This window comes from Sciurus vulgaris (genome assembly GCF_902686455.1).
Source record: "Sciurus vulgaris genome assembly, chromosome: X".
Taxonomy (NCBI): Eukaryota; Metazoa; Chordata; class Mammalia; order Rodentia; family Sciuridae; genus Sciurus; species Sciurus vulgaris.
Window position 1 is genome coordinate 70554509 of NC_136471.1, and position 12038 is coordinate 70566546.

Here is a 12038-nt window from a genome sequence, read left to right on the forward strand (position 1 = left end):
TCTATCTGGTTACAGTAATGGTGAGTATAATCCATGTCCATTCAAACTTTTCTGGCCATTTTCACTCACTCCACAAATAAGTGACACATATGGATGGAATACTTAGTAATAATCTCATTATTCAATTGTTCTTTAATATGATTTCTTAGATCATCAATCTCCGATAAAGAAATCCTCCTAAATCAGTGGCTATCAAATGTGAGCAATTTTTTCACTCAAGAGATATTTAAAAATGTTTGCAGAATTTTTTTTTTATCACAACTGGGATGATGATGCTACTGGCTTTGAGCAGGTAGAGATCAAGAATGCTGCTAAACATCATACAATATACAGGCCAGTTTTCACCTCTCCCTCCTCACAGAATTATTTGACCCAAAATGTTAATGGTGACAATATCAAAAACATCCTTATTGTCATTTGATACTGTTATTTCTTTAAGTCATTCGAGGTTACAATGAACTGTTCCTTTAATAGTTGCCTCTATTTATATGGAGACTGTAGCATGGACCTCACCCTGATCTTCCTTCTCCACCTCTTATTCTACTTCCCAGAGCTCATAAAGACCCAAAACTTTAAGTTAACTTAGGTCTTACATTTCAAATTTTCTGGAATGATGCTCACAAGAAAGGAATAGAGGTTGAGAATTGTTTAGTTCTAACTTCTTGTAAGGAAGTGTATAGAAAAAAGTTAGAGGAATTTTGTTAAGGATCAGTCTGTTGCAGGAAGTAATATACTAGGAGTTAAGAGGGCTAAAATTAGCCTCAATCAATGCTATATACATCACATCAGGGTTGATTCAGCTCATCTCAATGGCTGATATACAGGAAATATAATGAGTTCAATTTCAAATATGATGAGTTTGAGGTGCCAGTGACTCATTCAAGCAGAGATGTCAAGTAGATAATTGAATATATGGAATTGGAGATAGAAATAGAAATGTGGGCATCATCAGCTTGTAGATGGTAAATGAATCATAGGAGTGGATTGGATCAGAAAAGGAAAAAAATACAGGTTTAAGAGGAAGTAATCCATACCAAAATCTTAGGTAACTCTAACATTTGATGTCAGTTGAAGGAGCAATCCAAATCTAATGATTTTCCACTATATCAGGTTATCCCACAGACAGAAAGTGAGTTGCATTTAAAAATAAATAAAAATTGATATTAAGCAAACATTATATGTCAGGGAGTACTGTATACACTTGGGCCACACCAGTAAACAAAACTGACAAAAATTCCAGACCTTAGAAGAGCTTATAATCTAGTGAATTTCTTTGTAATGAAACAATGTCATCCTTCAATAGCTTGACTGATAAAGTAGACTTTAAGGGTTATATAATAAAACAGTTTCCAGAAGTCTTCCCTGCTATAAAGCCTCTGGTTCTTTGAGAACCTCAATTGTTCTACATCTAATATTATAATTAAAACCTAGATGCCACCTTATTATCCCCTTTCCCATAATCCAGCTTCTTTGTTCAGTGTCACATGTGACTTTAGCTTTTATCTTGAACAAGAGAAATAAATAATAGAGCAATCCAGAAATTAGGGCGGCATTGACCTTGGGCCAAAGTAAGGAGAAAGAATGTCACAGAAAAAGGAATAAGAAGCATTCATAATGAAATAAATAACATTATAGACCCAAGTTAAGATAAGTGGACAAAGTAATCTCAGTACTAGATTAACAAAATATAAAAGAGATGGGACAATATAGCTACACAATGTTGAAGGGAGGAAGGGCCCTGGTTATAAAATGCCAGCATGTGTTAGGAAAGGAAGAATTAGAGAGAAGGGCGATAAACTCACACAGTCATCCTTCAGATGTGTTATCCTTTCGTCTTGTGTTATCTTGGACTTAGTTGTACTCCCATCACATAACAAATTGATATGAGTCAGACCACATAATAAATACATTCAGCTAAAATTTGATAATAAAACTTTAGACTTATTCAGCACTATTGAAAAAGTTTGTTATTTGAGTGGAAGTAGATCACTGATGTTGTAAGAGCCAGTAAAAATTAAAGACAACTTTTCTGTTATTCCCTAATATAGCTTTGATTATGTGTGGTCTCTATCTGCTATTGTATATCCCTGATATTTTATACTGACCCAAGGACCACTTTTAAGAAGTTTTGAAACACCAAACCAAGTACATTTGTAAAATAATTTCAGTTCCTTACACTTTCCTTAGTTCTTTTCAATGTCCTTGGATGAAGAGTATTGGAAATCTGTACAGTATCCTGTCTTGGGTCTCAGAAGTATATTAGTGTCCTGATCAGTGAATCTCAAATGGAGACCTCATAACAACCTCCAGGGCTTGAGTACTACTTCAAAGAACACATTCTCCTCTCCAATCCTTTGAAGATTATGATACATACTCCTATCCTTGCCCCTAAAAATCACTGCTAAGTGAGGGGCTGTTATTTACTAGAAATGGTTACCCCCTTAGGGTATATTAGGAAGGTAGAGATGTTGAAAAAGACTGAAATATTTGACATTTATAGTATATTTATCAGATATATCTCTTGGAAAATCTGCCAGTCAAACAATAATGAGTTTTCCATAGCAAAACAATTTTAGGACTAAAACAAAAAATCAACCAAAATCTAAAAATATAGAATTCCTCTGCCAGCACCATCTAATAGCACATTCTAACTGTCTGCTTAGAACCTTGTTTAGAAATAAAAGGTATCAGTTATCTAATGCCATTCCAATTACTATATAACTCACCATCCAAATGTAGTGACATACAACAACTGATTTGTTCTGAATTAGGGAATTTAGTCCAGTGAGTAAGGCCTCATCTGGAAAGATACAAAGTCTAAAGCATAGCATTATCTGAATCCTCACTCTCTCCCATGTCTCTCTGTTGATTCCGACTATTGGTTATGACCTCAGCTGGACCTGTCAGGTAGAATATGTGCATGTATCCTTCACAAATAGCTGCTTGGATCATCTTACAGTGTAACAACTGGTTTTCATGAGCATGTGTCCAAAGAACCATGAAATGGAAGCTTTATTATCTTTTATGAGTCAGAAGTTACACAGTATCACTTACCATTATAACAATTGCCCTAAGATTGAATGAGAAGGAAAATAGACTCAACCTTTTTGATGAAAGAAATGTCAGGATCATATTTTAAGAAGCACACGTGGTATTGAATATATCGTTTTACTCATCCTAGTAAATACAACCTCCCACAATCTTTCCACTGGATAAAAAAAAAATGACCCTTCCCTTATGCAAAATAAAACCTATAGTTGAATGATATTATGACACGAGTCCAATTGAAAGATCTCATTATCTAAATTGGGTCCAGGTACAGATGAAGATTCTAAAGTTTGAATCTTTGGTTATAGATCTTTGAGCTGACCTTGACCTGAAGACAAACTAAAGCTACAAGTGATTTCTACAAATCCAACATACAACTATAGAAGAAGGCCTAGAATAACTGCTATAAACTTCCCCATGGAAAAAAGGAAAGAAGGCAATATTCACTGAATAACAATTCTGAAATCTAATTGAGCACATGTTGCCAGTTCCTTGTTCTGATCTACTGTTCAAGAGTTATTCTTCATCACTTCTTACTCTGCCTCTAATCTCTTTGTCTCACTCTCTGATTCATAAAGTTTCACTAAAACATAGCTTATATTTGCAGTTGAGTAGTTTTCTCAGCCTGCTTCCTCCTGGAATAGGCTGAAGTCCAAAGTAGTCAGTATTCCATTTTGTACTATCTTTGTCCCTTTCAGCCTAACCTAGTATATAATTCCTTGAAAAATTTTGTGGACCTTCTGTGTACTAATTTATAATCCACTCCATTAGACAAAAGCCATAAGTAAAGTAGACTTGTATAGGTTTCATTAGCTTGGGTTCCCTGAGAGACTGCTGTGGGATAACTCTCCTTCAACTTTTTAGAAGCTCCACTATTTAGCAAAATGATCTGTAAGTTAAGTACTTACAATCCTTAGAAGGCCTTTTGTCTCTGAAAGGTTTCAGGAGGAACTGGCTCACCATCCTTTTGAGGTTTTAATAATGAATCTTACACTCACCAGGTTGTGGTTATTATTAGTTAGATTATCAAGTTTACTAGGTATATATCCTATTCTCTATGTTACCACAGAAGTGCGTTACTGGATTTCTGCTTCTATAGTAACAGAGACTCCCTTCCCTTCAGCTTCCAATTTACCTTACATTTCTTTAATCCCTCACCAACAGCCTCTTCAAGGCCCTGTAGTCTTTTTCTTTCTTTCTTTCTTTTTTTTCTATAAGGCCTGCACTCCTGTAGTCTTTTTCTACTACTCTCTTCTGTTCCCTTTCATCTTCCATCTGCTGCCTGGTCCTAAAGCCAATGGCACACATTTTCAAGCTTTGTTATAGCAGCACTCCATTTCCAAGTAACACATTATATTCCAGTTAATTATAACTGAGTGACAAAACATTCCAAACTTAAAGGCACAGAACAACAACCATTTTATTAAGTTCACAGATTCTGTGGGCTAAGAATTTGGAAAGGACACAATAGAATTTTTTTGGTTTTGTTTTTTGTTCCAAAATATCTAAGACTTTAACTGGGAATACTCAAAGATATATAGTAAAACTATTTGAAGGCTAATTCATTCATAGGTCTGGAAGTTGATGCAAATCAGTTACTGGGGATTTGACTGGGGCTGGCTTTGGCTGGATTCAGTCAGGGCTGTTGTCCAGAATTCCTATATGTGGCTTCTCTATATAGTTTCAGAGGGACATTCACAGATATTGGATCAGGGACATCTTTTCATTATCTGGGTCAATTGGTGACTTCTTTATATATTGTCATGGACACTCAGGCCTCATGGCAACTTGTACACCATATCCAAGGGGTCAGTCATCACAAATTAGAATAAGTTCAATTAAAAAACACAGCTCATATATTATGCTATAGGTAGTATTCTTATGGCAATTCAAGTTCAAAATATGCACGTGCTGTGTAGCCAGAACCTCTGAGTGGACACATTGTCATGCAAGTCTGGAAGAAATGGAGTGGCAGAGCCATGTAAAACAAAGAGTACCTCTACTCTGGAAAGGTTAAAGTCATCCATCAGCGGTTGGAAATAACTCATTACATATGAATAACTAGCGGATTATTACATGTAAGTTTGTATGAAGCATTCTGTGAAAGACACCAAAATTGCAGACTGAACCAAAAACCCAGTCTATAGAATGATTAGTTGAAGTTGTCAGCTGAAAAACTCTATACACAAGTTATTTCTCCTTAGATATTGCCACATGGCCATCTTAAATCACTGATAGAAAAAATTTTTAAGATTTCTATTGATCTTTTATCTAAAATAATGTTCTTCAATAAACCACAAATATTCCTAAATCAGGAAAACTCAGACAACTTCCAAAGATGATTACATGTCTTTATCAAGGTTGATATATGATTGAGAGGTGAGATCACACTATAAAACAATTTTCAATGAGTTTTCTTCACCTATGACTATATCAGAAACATTTTTCTCATAATTGTATTATCTTCATAGCTATAAATATTCAAATTCAAAGGTTCCCATACAGTCTATGAAGGTTAGTTTGTATGAAACATATCTTGGTGACAAAAATACTCAAGTATATTAATAAATTATGTTTACATTTCAAATCTATATATACCAATTACATTAGAAGCAAAAGAAAAGTGTCACTTTTTATTAATGTTAAAAGTTACCCCCTCATCATAAATACATATTCGACTATTAAAAACTGCTAAAATTTCACAGGTGAATTAAATGGTAACCAAGAGAGACAAAATTATTCTGATATGGTACTTAACTACTTGGCTACCATTTGAATTCTCATTCTGGTTCAGGTCATCCTTGGTTAATCCTATCACCTACAAACTTCTAGAGAGAATTTCTACCTAACTCTCCACAGTCTAAAGTGTAGAACATGACAATCACCTTATGAAACCTGTAATTCCAGAAGCATTATACATATAGACATAGATGAGCTGGTATAGATCCTGCAGTTCTTTCACTAAGACATCACTGGAAGGGGTTAGGATTGTAGCTGAGTGGTAAATAGCCTGCTTAGCATGTGGAAGGCTCTGGGTTTGATCCCCAGCTCCCACCCCAAAGATATCATTGAAAAATCAGTTAAAAATATTTGGAAAAACTGTTGACTTTGTAATCAATGGTCTTACACATGCATTTCCAGGCACCACATATGCGTTTGTCTAAGTACTTAATGCCTTTCAAAAACATTTTCCTTTATCTGGGTCAATTGGTGACTTCTTTATATATTGTCATGGGCACGCAGGCCTCATACTTCTGAGCAAGGCAGAACATTTTAGATATCTTATCTAATTGAAAATGTACAGATATGTGTCATTCTGCACATAGGTTTCTATGTCAAACCTATGTTGTATCAGTACTATCAGGCTGGAGTGTATGCAACTTCCTGTTCATGAAGAAATACCAATTCTTTCAAGGCAGGAGACAGACACTGTACAAGAGTTCCAGCTGTTGGAAAGAATGTGCTATAGAATGATGATACCCTAAACATGACTTTCCAAAAAAGGTTTTTCACACTCTAACAGAAAACACTGATAGATACCACCAAGGCTGGCAGCCTGGAACCTATATGTATAGCTAAAAAGCTACTTTGACATCAGTACCCATCATGTAGCCATTGTACTTTAGTCTAGCACCAGCCATGACTGAGTTAATATAACAACATAAAAGACTTTATTGCAGGGACTGGGGTTGTGGCTCAATGGTACAGTGTTTGCCTAGCATGCATGAGGCTCTGGGTTCTATCCTCAGCACCACATAAAGATAAAGTAAAGGTATTTTGTCCACCAACAACTAAAATATATATTTAAAAACAACTTATTGCAAAATCTTCAATCATTTTATGTACAAGTGTGCCAGGCCCACCAGCAAGAAATATTTTAACTACCCAATAATGATAAAAATAAGACAGGATTTTATCCCGTATTTTAGCTTTATTTTGACTTACAGGAATCTTAGTTGCCTTTATAATCTGCCTATAGAACCACACAGAGACAGATTTCAGGGCACTGGAAAACTTAATAATGGTCCAACTGACCTAGACTCACTCCAATCCTCTTCCAGACTTAGTATGTGTAATGGCAATCTGCTGCTAAGAGAACTAAACTATGGAACCAACCTAGGTCCCTCTCAACAGATGAATGGATAAAGAAAATGTGAGTGTATATATATATATATATATATATATATATATATATATATATATATATAAAATGGATACTACTCAACCATAAAGAGAAATGAAATTATGGCATTTTCCAGCAAAAGGATGGAACTGGAGACTATCATGCTAAGTGAAATAAGCTGTTCTCCAGAAATCCAAAGGCCAAATGATCTCTCTAATTTGCACATACGAAATCACAATAAGGGGCAAATAGGGAAAAACAGAAGTGCTTTGGATTAGACAAAGGGGAATGAAGGGAAGGGCTGGGAAAAGGGAATGGGAAAGATAGTAGTATGAATTGGACATTACTTTCCTATTTGCACATGATTTACACAACCAATGTAATTCTATATCATGCACAACCAGAAGAATGAAAAGTTACATTCCATAAATATATAATGTCAAAATATATTGTACTGTCATGTATAACTAATAAAAACAAATAAAAATAGCAAATAAACTTAAAAAAAGAACTGACCAATGGGATATCAAATTAAAAACTTCTACACAGCAAAGGAAACAATGAAGAGTGAAGACACAACCTGCAGAATGGGAGAAAATCTTTGTCAACATTTGATTCATCTAGCAGAAGATGAATCCAGAATATATAAGAAACTCATAAAACTTAACAATGACAACAAGAACAACAACAACAAAATAAGTAATGTTTTTACATTACTTGGAGACAGAAATGATAATACATTAAATATGCATGTATAGATCTGTCATAGTGAAACCCATTAGTCTGTACAATTCATCGGTATTAATAAAAAAGAAAACGTAAGAAAAGATAGTCTTGGTTATGCTGTGTCAACAATAAACTCCCAAACCTCAGTGACTTAACACTAAAAAAAAAGAGTCATTATTTCACAATAACTTATTAGTATAGGGAATTAGATGAAGCTACTCATACTTATGTTGATACTTGAGCTCAATTGTTCTAGATACATGGTTGAACTATCATCAAAGAGCATCTTGAACTATGAACTTGAGGTTGGCCGACTGACAGTATTAATGATTTTATGTTATTAAGCTGTGATTGCTTTGTCAACCCCACTGACATCCAGAGTGCCAGATGAGAAATCTATCTACTGAGAGACCTTCTTTGAACAAAAGGCAGGGGATTGAATAGGCAATTATTTGAGTACTTACTATGATATAAAGCACCTGCCATGCAAACATAAATCCTTGCTACATGGAGCATCCATTCTAGAGGAGAAGAAAGAATATAAACCAAATAAATAAGTAAATTAAATAGTATTTTAGAAAATTATAGATGCTATGGAAATAAAGCAAGAAAAGGAGACGGGGAGATAAGTTTTAAAATAGTATCATCAGGAAAGGTCTCACTGAAAAACTGATATTTAACAAAAAACTTGCAGGAATTTGGGGTAAGAGGAAAATGGTCTAGGCAAAGGGACACAGAATTTTGAATTTCAACTCCGATTTAAATTTTGGACTGTTGTCTTGTCATTGCAAGTAAAGAAGAAGAAACCAGCAAGATGTTAGCTGTTGATGATTTCTGTTAGCCCTGTATCATTTCTGGATATCCCCTGGCTTACCCTGATATTGATTGACATTCGCATAGTAAACATATCTGCTTTGAATACTACATAAGAAAACTTACTGCAGAAAGATACCAGTCATTCAACTATGATTATTTAATTCCTGGGGGGAAACATGTCACTGAGAACTCTTTAGAGAAGTCGACAAACTATGGTTCATGGGACAAATGTCACACACTGTATATTTTTAATTGAAATTTTTGTTGAGAATTAGAGATTCACATGAGTTATGCGAAATAATAAAGAACTCCTGTACCCAGTTTCTCCTAATGGAAATCTTTCAAAAATTATATAATAAACAAGCTATTGGCATTGTACAATCCACTGATTTTATTCACATTTCTCCAAAATTTTATTCACTCATGTCGGTATGTATGTGTGTGTGTGTGTGTGTGTGTGTATAAAACTATATGCACTTTTATCACATGTCTATGTTAATGTATAGTAGTTGCCACTTATCTGCATGTTATTACATTCACATTGGATGCCTGAAACCACAGATAGTATTGAGCCCATTATGTTTTATAAATTTTCCTATACTTATATACACAAATTAATGCCTTTTTCATCTTAACAAAATATTTATCATTCACTGCGGCTGTAACTTGTGTCTGCAAAACTAGCAGAAATTTATTTTTTTCTTTTTCACAATTATACTTTCTTACTGTAGATCTTATCAATCTCACCATGCTTTTTTCTTTCCTTATTAAGTCAAAACTTCTCATCTTTTCATTTCAAAGCACTTTATAGTTTCTCTTTAGCATATTCAAGTTTCAAGCATCACTGCTCTTGTATTTTGTGACCATTAAGTAAAATAAGTTACTTAAATACAAACACTGTAATACCAGTACAGTTTATATAATACCAGAGATGGCTATACAGCATAGATATGTTAGACAAAGGGATGGTTCCTGTCCTGGGTATGACAGAGAAGAATGGTCCAAGACTTTATCACAATATTCAGAATGATACGGAATTAAATGTTTAAGAATTATTTATTTCTATAATTTTTCATTGAAAAATTTTGGAACTCAGTTGACTGTAAGTAACTTAAGTCATAACAAACAAAACCACAGATAACTAGGGACTACTATACTGTTTAGTTCTTCTTTATCTTTCATGACTTTCTGTCCAGTAGTTTTGTCAGTTACTAATAAAAACATGTAGAAGACCACAACTCTACTTGATGTTTGTATCTTTCCCCCTTAAGCTCTATTAGGTATCACTTCATGTTTTTGTTTTGGGACTGTCTTGTCTGATGCATTTAGGATCATTATGTCTTCCTGGTGAATTAATTCTTTTGTTATTATGTAATGTGCTTCTATCCCTAGTAATTTATTTTCTCTGAACTCTATTGAATATTAATGCAGTAATGCCTACTTTTTGAAATTCATGTTTACATGATATATCTCCTTTAGGTTTTATTTAGTGTAGAATATATTTTGAGTAAATTTCTTACTTATGGTGTGAAGGAGTCCAATTTAATTTGTTTACTTGTGGATATCCATTTTCCAATGCTACTTGTTGAAAAGACTACATTTCCCTATTGTATTCTTTCTGCACCCTTCTTGAAAATAAGTTTACCATAAATGTAATGGTTTCTGGAATCACAATTCTATTTCGTTGATCCATATGACTCTCTTTATGCCATTGTTATAATTAATATTATTTTGAAATTAGTTTTGAAATTGGAAATTCTGACTCCTTCAAATATATTTTTGCTTTCCAAAATTACTTTGACTACTATGGATCGCTTTAATTTTGCATAAACTCAGAAATTGTGTTGAATGTGAAGATCAATTGGTGGAAGAAGTTAGGGGTGAATAGAGAAAAACTGCTAATGGATAATGGTTTTCTTTTGGGGATAATTTAAACACTAAATTTTATTCATTATGGCTGTGCAACTCAGTAAATTTACAAAGATTGAATTTTACACTTGAAATGTATTAATTGCATGATTTATAAATTGTATCTCAATAAAGTTTTTAGTGAAATACAAATAAATCTAGTGATGAAATGTGGAGTTCTAATATCAAAAACTTAAAATAATTAAATCATTAAAGAAGTCAATTTTTAAAAATTTATTGGTTCTTTTTAGATATATGTGACAGTATTATGTATTTGGATATATTATACATATGTAGAGTATAACTTATTCTAATTAGAACCCCATTCTTGTGGTTGTACATGATGTGGAGTTTCACTGTTCATGTTCATACATGAACATAGGAAAGTTATGTCTCATTCATTATCTTCCCTATTCTGATCCCCCTTCCCTTCCCTTCCTTCCTCTTTGTCTAATCCAATGAATTTCTATTCTTCTGTACCCCACCTTATTGTGTTTCAGTATCCACGTATCAGAGAGAACATTCAGCCTTTGGTTTTTTGGGATTGGCTTATTTCACTTAGCATGATGGTCTCCAGTTCTATCCATTTACCAGCAAATGCCATAATTTCATTCTTCTTTAAGGCAAAGTCATATTTCATTGTGTATATATCCCACTTTTTCTTTATCCATTCATCTGTTGAAAGGCATCTAGGTTGGTTCCATAGCTTAGCTATTGTGAATTGAGCTGCTTTAAACTTTATGTAGCTATGTCACTGTAGTATGCAGATTTTAAGTCCTTTGGGTATATAACAAAGATTGGGATAACTGAGTCAAATGGGGGTTCCATTCCAAGTTTCCTGAGGAATCTCCATGCTGAAGAAGGCAAAGTTTTAAATCCAAAACTTATTATAACATTCAAGTTCAGTACAAAATTAAATGATAGTATGCAAACACATTAGGAAGTTCCCAAACTGGATGTAATCAATGTTTATACCAAGGCACACAAACACAACTGAGAAACAGAAATAGAGCACATCACATGACATGATTTCTAACAGGTTGCTGGAGTTCAGTTTGTTTATATTGAAAAGTTCTGTAATATGAATAAACAAATATGTTATTTAGTGTCACTCTTTTTTGTTAGATGTGAATCCATTCATAGATTCATCATTGATAGCTTCATTGATTTTGGTATTCACTAAAAGAAAACAGGTATTTTCATGCTCGTTATAATAAAAAGTGTAATGGAAATTCTGTTTACTATGATTCCAAACCTTTCTGTATTTAATATTCTCATTGAAAAACTGATTTAAATGACAATAAAAACAAAAACAGCACTACTAAGTTAAAAATATAATGATTATCTTTTCATGTCAGTAAAACGGTATGGCATAAATATAATAGTATGCATGCCACATATTTTCTGTCTTAGCTAT

The 12038-nt window shown here is 33.7% G+C and overlaps 1 protein-coding gene across 3 annotated transcripts in view; it reads left to right on the forward strand.

Annotated features, from left to right (window-relative positions):
* Positions 1-12038, forward strand: part of HMGN5 (high mobility group nucleosome binding domain 5) — a 53997-nt gene that overhangs the window by 24712 nt on the left and 17247 nt on the right. The gene's annotated exons all lie outside the window — the stretch shown is intronic.